The sequence below is a fragment of the Pipistrellus kuhlii genome, unplaced genomic scaffold (genome assembly GCF_014108245.1).
Source record: "Pipistrellus kuhlii isolate mPipKuh1 unplaced genomic scaffold, mPipKuh1.p scaffold_m20_p_19, whole genome shotgun sequence".
NCBI lineage: Eukaryota > Metazoa > Chordata > Mammalia > Chiroptera > Vespertilionidae > Pipistrellus > Pipistrellus kuhlii.
This window is the reverse complement of record NW_023425504.1, coordinates 10,950,196-10,961,431: the sequence shown is the minus strand read 5'-3', so window position 1 is coordinate 10,961,431 and position 11,236 is coordinate 10,950,196.

The window sequence follows — 11,236 nt, the reverse complement described above, 5'->3', positions numbered from 1 at the left end:
GACTTCTCAGTTGATATCTGTGTACAGTTGTTTGGGATTTGTAATAATCTGACCTGAAGATAATCTAGATGGTTCTACCACAGTGTAATAAATTCTTATCAATATAAAGTAATTTCAATTAAGTCTGACTGTTCATAAAATTTATTTTATTTGTCTTGCCTCAACTTTGTCCCCATGCTTAGCCTCTATAATAAAAAGAGGCAAATATTAGAGGCAGAGATATCCACTCCTGAACAGAAGATTTTATTAAACTATTCCTTATCAGTAATTGATTCCCATTATATTTTAAACAGCAAGTCCTACACTTTTATTTTGTAAAACAGTGGTTTGATTTTGTCAATGAAATTAGCTAATACACTATGCTACTAGCTAATACACTAATGCAGAGCACATTTTATGGGAAAAAACACTAATATCTAAACTAGTGCCATAATATTTACTAATTTCACTCACACAAAAGCACGAGCTGGGTCTATGTAATCAAAGTGAAGTGGAGAATTAAAGTAATTTGAGATAATTCAGACCAGAAAATTTTACCTCAAAACCTTTCACTAATTGCATCAATTATCTAATTGAAACAAATCTTAGGACATTGAGGCTTGAATTATTCTAATAATTGATTTAATTTTCAGTTAGTTTTGAGTGTGAAAATACACCCATATTCACTCTACCTTGAACCTTAATAGTAAGTGACAAGCGAATGCACCCCTCATCACTGCAACTGAAATAATTTATCAATTATTTCTTCACATTGGCATATCCCAGCTATAAGACTGCATTGGCATGGTCATGATAAAGCTCTATGGGGAAAGCTTCAATTTTCTACAACTTGAATTATGCTATTGGATGTTGTTTTTTGGAGGTTGTTTTCCTACACTTCTAATATAGAAGTTGTTTTCCTACACTTCTATTTTTGTCCTTTACAAAACGATTTTTTGCTTTTTCTATATATCTGGCATCTTGCTGGAGAAGCTGGAAGACTTTAGTTTGGGAGAAGAGGAGCAGGGGAGATTTTTCACTGCTCACTTCTTCTAATTCAAGATTTCATACAGTACAATTCCCCACATTAAGTATACCCTCTGAACTGGCTGTAGTAGTCCCTCCATTCTTGAGGTTGAAACAATTTTCTCCTGCTCAGCTGGCATGGCTCAGTGGCTGAGCATCAACCTATGAACCAGGAGGTCATGGTTTGATTCTTAGTCAGGGCACATGCCAGGGTTGTGGGCTTCATCCCCATTATGGAGTGTGCAGGAGGCAGTGGATTAATGATGCTCTATCATCATTGATGTTTCTATAGCTCTCTCCCTCACCCTTCCTCTCTGAAATCAATAAAAATATACTTAAAAACAAAGAACAATCTCTTCTTCCTTCTTCGTTCTTCTCCAATTACTAGTAATTTTAAGCAGTTCAGAAGCACCAACCATTTATTTGCCTACTCAGACTTCATCACTAATAAGTACCTAAAGACTTATTATCAATAAGTACCTAAAGTCCACTAATAAGTACCTAAAGTCCAAAGCAGTATCACAAACAGAAACATTAAGTACAAACAACTGTAGAAGTTACTTCATTCAACAATAATTTAGCAGTACTGAGTTGGGTCCTGGAAATACATGATAAATAGAATCCCTGTCCTCCAAATCTTCAGTATAGATAGGAAGAGACACATGAAGTGGCAAATTTTCAATCGAAGCTGAGACTGTTTCAAGAGGGTAACTGATCAGAGAGTACTAAAAGAACACAAAGGGACCCCTGACCCAGGCTGATTCTGAAGTTTAGGGAAGACTTTCCAGGTAATGAAGTTGGGCTTATTTTAGGGCAACAGGACAGCATTCGTGGGTTATAAGAAGGGAAATGAAGTTATGAGATAACTGGCTGTGTGTCAAAGAAATTGGTGGGAAGTGGATAGGATGGCAAGAGCAAATGCAGGAAGATTGATTATCAGGGTATTACAATGGTTCAGAGAGGATGCAATTAAATATGTAGATAAATGAAGAGTGGAGAAAGATATTAGGTTAGGGAATCAGCAGGATTTGATGATCAACTAGATGTGTGGGAGGGGAGAAGGAGGAGAGGGAGGTGCTCAATAAGACTCCTTGGTTTCTGGCTGGGGCAATTGGGTGGATGGTGGTACCATTTACTGAGCCAGAAAATATAAGAAGAAGAGATTTGGGGTTGTATTTAAAAATCGCTCAATGAGCCATTCCTTATTAACAGCAAAAGCTTTCATATGACCTTGAGCCAACACAAAGTATTAGATGTCAATTAAGACTCACAAGAATCAAAAATTTTATCTGATATGAAACTTAACTAATACTTCAAATAATACAGGTTATTTAAAGATAAAGGTAAATATACTGGCAAAGCATAGAAAAGTATGAGATCAGCAACCCTCTAGTGTAAGTGAAGAATATTTCTTTAATACAAATAATTGCTGATTCAAATTTGTTCATTTTATAAATTCAGGTTTTATTATCTCAGATTTTCTGAAATCGAGATCTACTTCTAGTTATATTTACAACTATTGTCAAAGTACATGAGAGAGTATTATTAATGCCATCTTTTTATTATCACTTTTAAATGCATTTGCAGTAAAATGGAGGCTTAAACTAATTATATAAATACTTTTTAGTTGAAAAGTAATGAAATATTCCCAAGATTACATTTTTTTCTTAGAACCTTTCTTTCTTTCACTTTGCTACTAACCTTTATAAATTTAGTTTATCATGATTGAACTCTTAGAAATTAGCTAGAAGTCCTAACATCCAGGGTGCAATGTCGTTAGTATTTCCAGACTTGCAGATGGTCACACTAATGTTTTGTTTGTTTTATTCTTACCAGAGGTTATTTTTTAAAAGTTGATTTTAGAAAGGAAGAGAGAAAGGGAGAGAAAGAGAGAGAAAAAGAGAGGGAGAGAGGGGAGGAGAGAAGAGGAGAGGAGAGGAGAGGAGAGGAGAGGAGAGGAGAGGAGAGGAGAGGAGAGGAGAGGAGAGGAGAGGAGAGGAGAGGAGAGGAAATACTGTGAGCTACTTCTAAATATGAGATCAAATATGAGAGATGTAACTTATATGTGGAAATGTTGAAACTTCGTGACTATTCCCATGGTACATTACCACATAGAATAGGTGTTTGATATTAAATTTCAAATTGTTGCTAATTGAAACTGTAATCATTCTCTAAATGAGTATAAATAAAAGAGATGTGCTCTAAATAATCTGTTCCAGGCAAGCATTCTCCATTTCCAAGTTAGGGTAAACTTTAAAAAAATATATTTTTCTCACAAAACTAGATTTCAGAAAGGTATACCAAATCAGAGTAAGACTGTGGACATATGAATATAGTAAATAAAATGGGAAAGGTTCATTTATGACTCCTTTAAATGTCAAATTAAACCAGGTCATCATTGCCAAAAACTTTCTTCTCTCTTTTTATGAAAAGAAGACATTTTGTTGTAATATAGGACATGACATTTCACAAATAATTTTTCAGCTGATTAATTATAAAAAGTAAATTTGTTACAGGAAAAGAAAGAAGCAAAAGCTAACATTTTAAAAACTAGGCTGTTTAAAGACATCACATTTTGATCATTTCAGCTGTCTAATGGCCATGCATTAGGTGATTAAATAGAAAAATCCTAACTTTAATTACTCCCTTAATCCATACGGTAGCCTGAACTAGAATAGCTGCCTAAAAGCTGTGTTATCTCGCTTATAATCCAACAAATTAGTTTAAGAAATAGATTTTCTCAGGCACTGAATTCAAACATAAAGGCATGTTTTAGGCTGAGGGAAGAGCAGCTCAGTCTACCATGATGCTACAATGTTCATGTGCTAACGGACAAGTGCTGAAAGGATGAGACGGTTTGTAACTCACACCTGAGGTAATCTTCAGGATCTGGGTAGAAACTCACACAGGTCCAAAATAACTTAAGAACTACAATGCTTTCTAGGAACTCTCAAAATCAGGTGTTTTAAAAGATGTTTGGAACAAGGAGATGGGAAAATAAAGCAAGAGTTCCTCATAAGCAAGTAATTTTCTGGTGTGGGGGAGACCAGGATTCTTATTTCAAGGACTCAGGAGGTGAATGGGGGAAACTAGAGGGATCAATTCTTCATCTAATCACTTTTTTTGTGACTGGGTCTATCTTTTCCATTAAACTGCGGACTCCTTGAGAGCAGTCTATTTCTGTTTGGTTTAATGCTGACTCCTCAGTATAGGTAGCACACAGTAGTAGGTGCTCTTCAGATTCCTAATGTATCCACATAAAAGAAGCTTGAGTAGGGCTAGGAATCAATGTACCTGTCTGTGAGTAACCTTGACTCGTTCCCTTGCAACACAAGGGGGAGTGGAGAAGTGAATCCTAAGATGGCCCAACCCTGACTGAACACTTAACATTACTGAAAGAGCTTTCAAAATGCAAATGGAAGGCTTAGTCCCCTGAAAAACTCATTTAATTTGTCAGGGCTAGGGCTGGCCATTGGTGCTTTTTACTAGTTGTCCAGGTGATCCTAGTGCATGGCCAGGTTAAGAAGCACTGCCCTATAGTAATATTTGAGGAATTCAATCCACTGGTGAGTGTGGGTCTCACGTTAGTTTGCCAGAGAATCATCTTTTTGTTTAACAAATGGCTTTTAAAAAATATATTTTATTGATTTTTTACAGAGAGGAAGGGAGAGGGATAGAAAGTTAGAAACATCGATGAGAGAGAAACATCGATCAGCTGCCTCCTGCACACCCCCCACTGGGGATGTGCCCACAACCCAGGTACATGCCCTTGACCTGAATCGAACCCGGGACCCTTAAGTCCGCAGGCAGGCCGACGCTCTACCCATTGAGCCAAACCAGTTTTGGTTAAATAGCTTTCTTGCTCCCACTCCAAAACATCTTGAATCCGTGGGTTTGACAAATGCTTGAGCTAAGAATCTGCAGTTGTAGAAGCATGTGATTCTGTTGCAGTAGATCAAAAGACCACACCTGAAAAAAAATAAATAAATAAAAGGAGCCACTGCCTTTGTTCTCTGAAGGTACCTGGCTTATCTTTGAGAAAAGAAACCTAAATGGCAATGGGGAGATTGAGGGCTTTGTCTTTAAAATGAAGTGGAACAGATGGGCATTACCATAAACACGATTGTTTCCTTTTCATCCAGCAGCCTTGAGGAAAAGAGCATGAGTACATTATTCTCATTTTTAAAGATTGAGAGATTGAGACAGAAACTGACCCTAAGGCAGGGCTATATTAGATTGGGAAAAATCAAAGCCCTGATTTGATTTGTGTCAAAAGCACTTTAACATCTCTGACCTAATTTTTCCTTACTAATCCCCTTATGAAGTAAAGTGGGGGCAGGTGTCATTCTCCTCAAATCTGACCTTATTTGTGGGAGGAGAAAACCAGCACATGTATGAGTTTTCTTAAGTCCCCACTACCAATAGACCTCTCCCATCTTTAATGCCTCAAGTTCCAGCTTTAGCAATCATTTCTTGGGGTTAAGTTGTGTCCTCTCCGTGTCTCTTTTCATGTGCAGATATTCTAGCTATGGCTTACATGGCATTGGATATTTTTAGCAGGTGGTCTCATTTGCTATAGGGGAGAGAACATGCAGTAAAAGAGCACTGAAAACTAAGTAAAGAGGGAGCATTACCCAAAGAGGCAATAGACCCAAAAGTAGTGACTATGGAAAAGGGATGTTTTATGTCAGCTTCACCTATTTTTTCATGTTACCTGGAGCAAGCTCTGGTCCCCAAGTGCAGATGTGGTGTTTCAGGGACTTTGCCATATTGATTAGAACTGTGTTCAGGGACACATTCCTCATTAATAGCAAAAATACCAACATTGAAGAGGAACTAAATTGCCTTAAAATTAAGATACTATTTACTTGCCATCTTTTCTTTTTAAAATGTTGACCTTTGGAAAATCTAAAGTGTTTCAATACTGAATCAGTCTGGGTGACATTCAATTATACCCTTAACATAGAAAGGACACCCTCTTATTTTCCTCCTTAGGCAAAGAAAGCTACTCTCTTGAACTTTCATTATCCCTTTGTTAATTAAAAAATTAGCATTTGCTTTCCAGACTCTCTTATTCTTATCACATTCTTTGGAAATAAAAAGAGAGGATGGTCGGGATATGACCTTAGTAATGTCAGATAGAGATTGTATAGGATCAAACAGAAAAAAATATGGATGCAGAATTCAGAGCTCAATAATTTTTCCAGCTCTAGAGGATGGAAAAGCCTAAATATGGGTCCTTCATTGTGGAATCTGCTTTGTGGTAGATGTTCTCATGGAGATATGAGTTCACACAGCAAGTTCAAAGCAAAAATCTGGACAATGTGTGCTCTTCACAGATGTCAAGGTATAAAGCCCAAGGTACAATAGTTCCATGTAGCATACTGGAAGGTCAAGGTCAGTAAGAATGGTTTTTATAGATGAAAGGGTATACCAGGCCAGAAAATGCCTATGGTGACCAACAATAATAAGATTGCCAAGCTGTTCAAAGAAATGTGGGTACACTACTTATAGACATTAGGAGCTATAATCTTAAACCTGAGACACAAATGACAGAAACATAGACCATGAGGAACTGGGTCTTAAAGGGAAGAACAAGAATCCCCTTCAACTCAAAACTAATCCAAAGACAGCTGAAGTTCTGCATTCTTGGTCCCAACTTTGTTATAAGCTGATTTATGGAGCCTAGGCAATTCACTGATTTACAGAATGAAGGGATTAAGCTAGATCAATTGATTTAAACCATGGTATGGCTTATCATATGTCATTCATAGGAAAGAAATTTTAACGACCTTTGCCACACTTAGAGAAATGTATCCTGCAGAGAAAACTCATACATGTGTAGGTATCAGAGGAAAAGTTTAAAACTTACTTATCTTGGGCACTGTTTCTCAAAATTTAATATGTTTCCAAATCACCCATGGATCTTGTTAAAAGTAGATTCAGATTCAGTGAGTCTGGGGTGGAATCTGAGGTTCTGCATTTCCAAAAAGCCTCCAGATGATGTCGCTGTTGCTGGTCCATGGGCCACACCATGAGTATCAAGTATATTGAGGATCATACAAGCTCTGAAATTCTATGATCCTAATGTACCGGTATAATTACTATGTCCCCAACCCTCTGTCTCCTCACTCTAAGTCATGATCAGCCCAATATATCAGGTTTTGATGAGTCTGCTGTGAGGCCATGTAGGTAAAATTGGGAACTAGGAAGATCATTTCCCCAGCCTGACTCCATTGTTTCTGTGCTGTATATAACATGTATGTCAGTAGTCCTGACTCTGGGTTCTATGATATTATCAGCTCTTGGCTTTGGTAGACCTCCTTGCTATGTCAAATTGGTGGAACAAGTTTACAGTAACAGTCTCTCTGGGATATCATGGCATCATAGTCCGTTTTCATCAGAGGCAGGTTCTTAAAAGCAGAGAAAGAAACACCGTTGAGGAGAAAAAATGGACAATCCATGTGGAAATTTTCTCCAAGACTTCTGCCAATAAAATATTAATTTCAGCCAAAACCGGTTTGGCTCAGTGGATAGAGCGTCAGTCTATGTATTGAAAGGTCCCAGGTTCGATTCCGGTCGAGGGAATGTACCTTGGTTGTGGGCACATCTTTAGTAGGGGGTGTGCAAGAGGCAGCTTATCTATGATTCTCACTCATCGATGTTTCTAACTCTCTATCGCTCTCTCTTCCTCTCTGTAAGAAATTAATATATATATATATATATATATATATATATATATATATATATATATATATTTAAATACTGTCCTTTCTCACATTGATGTGTCTCTCCCCCTTCCATTCTCTCTAAAAAAAATAATCAATGGAAAAATATCCTTGGGTAAGTATTAACAAAAACAAACAAACGAACAAAATATATACTCATTTGACTTTACCTGTATGATGTAATGAATTTTGCCTTCTATTTTAGTTGAGTCCTCCTTCTTCAGCACTATACTAGTTTATATACCCAAGGCCCACCATAGCACATAGCGCAGAGCAATTGTTCAGTAAATATTTGGTGAATGTATGAATGAACTAATTAATGAGTCAAGCAATTGGAGCTACAGTATGCTTAGAGGAAATTTCTTTGGGGAAGTCAGCAGGAGAAACAATGGAAACAGCAGGAGGCAGAGAGCAGGAAAGCATGAATTCATTCAGGCATAGTTCTCTTAAGTGTCCTGCCCTTGTTCTGCCCTTTGTTCTTCTTTAATACACAACAGGATGCACCTGCCCAGACATGGGGACTTAGCTTTGTAGATAGGAAAGCTGATACAAAGCCCCTGTTAATTAAAAAGGTTTTGCAATTGGAACTGTCTTCTAACACAAAGTGCCTGCTTCTTGATGGGTTTGATGTTTACATGTTTTGAGAATATACGGTGAACAGTCCCAGGATTATCTCCTAATCCTGAATCCAGCAAAGGAAATAAGATCTATCCAATGTCACCACTGGTCTGTTATTTATTATTTCAAAACCAAAAATTAAATTGATGAATAGCCAGATGGCCAAGAAAACCAAGTACACTTTTCTAATGAAAATAACCTTTAAGCTTTTCTGCCCCAATTTCCTCTGGTTTCTTATTCCTTGTTCCTACTTATCTCTGAATATCTAGCTAAGTAATAGCACTGATGCCCAGGCTAGCACTTTGAGAATGATCTGCTCAAATAATTTACACCAAGCTATGAAAATCTAGGGGAATTTCCATTTTGAAAACGAATACTAATTAAAATAACAAGATGGATCAGAAAGAAGATGAGTGTGGAGAAAGTGGAGGTGGAAAGAAAATTCTCATGGATCTCACTTAGAGGTCAGGTAGCTAGGCCACCCTACCTCTGCCATGCCTACTAACTAGAACCTGTCTAGCCTCACTAAATAGATTTACCATCAAGATATAAAAACAGCTGAAACCGGTTTGGCTTAGCCTGCAGGGGTCCTCAAACTTTTTAAAGTGGGGGCCAGATCACGGTCCCTCAGAGAGCTGGAGGGCCGGACTATATGAACTACTAATTCCTACTGTAACACCTCGGCTGCGCTCACTGCCCAAAAAACCTGGCGGGCCGGATCAGACTCCTCTGCGGGCCGCATGTGGCCCGCGGGCCGTAGTTTGAAGACGCCTGGTAGAGCGTCAGCCTTTGTACTAAAAGGTCCCAGGTTCGATTCCGGTCAAGGGCATGTACATTGGTTGCGGGCACATCCCCAGTGGGAGGTGTACAGGAGGCAGCTGATCGATGTTTCTCTCTCATCGATGTTTCTAGCTTTTCATCCCTCTCCCTTACTCTCTATAAAAAAAATTATATATATACATATATATATATATATATATATATATATATATATATATATATATTTATATATAACAACTTGTTATAGCCAACCTAAATCCATTCATTGAACAGTTGCATTTATGAATTAGCCTAGGAAAATATCTCCTATTGATATATTGAAAGGTAGAAGAATTGCCATCTATTTGGCTTGAAGAGGACTCCTCTGTGGCCTCCTGGCTGCACTAAATGTCCTGGTCCTCAAATTAGACAGATTAAGGTCTAAAAAGACCAGAGAAGTTGGAAAGTATTTTGCAAGTTTTCAATTCAGAAATCAGTGTGCTCCCCTGTGACCAAAGCCCAAACTGAAGCCACTGTGCCGTAGACCCAAAGCAGAGACTGTTTCTGCTAAAGCCTCACCATACTTACTATGTGGGATGCTTTATTTTTCAGGGCAGAGAGTAGAGGGGAGAATAGTTAAAAGAGCTTTAGAGGAAAATCTAAATTCTGCTTCCAGCATTACTGATTTTCTCTTTGAAAATTAGCAGCTCTCTAGTAAAACCCTTGATAGAGCTCCATTTGGAATAATGTGTGACAAAGAGTAGCTACTAATAGCCCCTAATAATGAGTAAGTGGATTGCTCAGAATATTATGTATTTAATGAAAAGTAATGGCTGTCTCACTGCAGCAAGAAGAGGGATGCTAAGTGGATCTCTACGTGCGTGTTCCTTTTTGTGCTGGCCTTTGTTAGATCATACGCACTTGAGAAAAACCTAAATAAAAATGACTCACCCACCTGGCAGCAACTACTACAAAATGCTCCCAGAAATTGCTTTCAGTCCATTTTTTGAATGCTTCATGGTACTTCCAATTTATGGTTCTATAGGTTGGAGACCATTGATCTAATGGAAACAGACCAGAAAGTAGGGACATCTAATTTTTTTCCCTCTGAATCAAATCTGCACTAAAAGGCAGGATGATGGCAATGATGACATCTGTGTCACTGTCAAGAAAATGAGAGGCTTGGGCTCAACAGCCTTAAAGTTCAGTTCTTGGAGATCAGGTTCTAAATGTTGCCAAGTTTCTGCTCAGTTTGGAAATGGAAAAGTGATATTACTTAAGAGAACACTTGAAACATATAATACACATGTGTCAAACACAAGGCCCGCGGGCCAAATCCTTCCCGCCAGGCCTTGCAATGTGGCCCGCACCGCGCTGTCATCACTGCACTCCGCTGCGTTTCCATCACAATGACAGTTTATGACTGTTCAGTAAACCATTCGGCCCGCGATTTAGGCTGGATTTTAGATTTTGGCCCCTTCTCTGATTGAGTTCGACACCCCTAATAATAGATCAGTTGATTGAAAGCATATACTTTGCAGGCTTTCTGGTTTCTGTACTTATTCAGCATGCCAGAATGTGGGAATAGCACCATAGCACTCTTCTTGCCTTAAAAGTATTTGAGAGCTGCTACATCTCCACTCTCTTATTTGATTAATCATGTTTTCATAACATAATTTTCATCATCTTTGTGGTGTGGGGAGTCTTCCTTCCAGGATACTTTAATTCATGTTATAATCAACAAGGAGGAATAGAATTAGTCCTTCCTAGAATTATGTCTTACCTCCCCAATGCAGTGACAGTAACAAGACTAGAATTAATTGAATTCTGCTATGTAGCATGACTGTGCTTTATACCTATTATCTAATTTAACCCTAACATCATCTCTAAAGGGTATGTATAATTAACCCGCACATAACAGATGAGAAAGTAGAAACATAAAAAAGTTAATACAGTTTATGTGTGATCAAACCAGAACTTAAATCCAGGTTATTTTACTCCAAAGTCCATGCTCTTTCTACTACATTATATTTATTATCATTAAAATATAATGTACCCATTCACAAGCCTTGCCTAAAGCTTGGGAAGAATTGTGCCACAATTCAAAGATAAATGAATTATAAAAT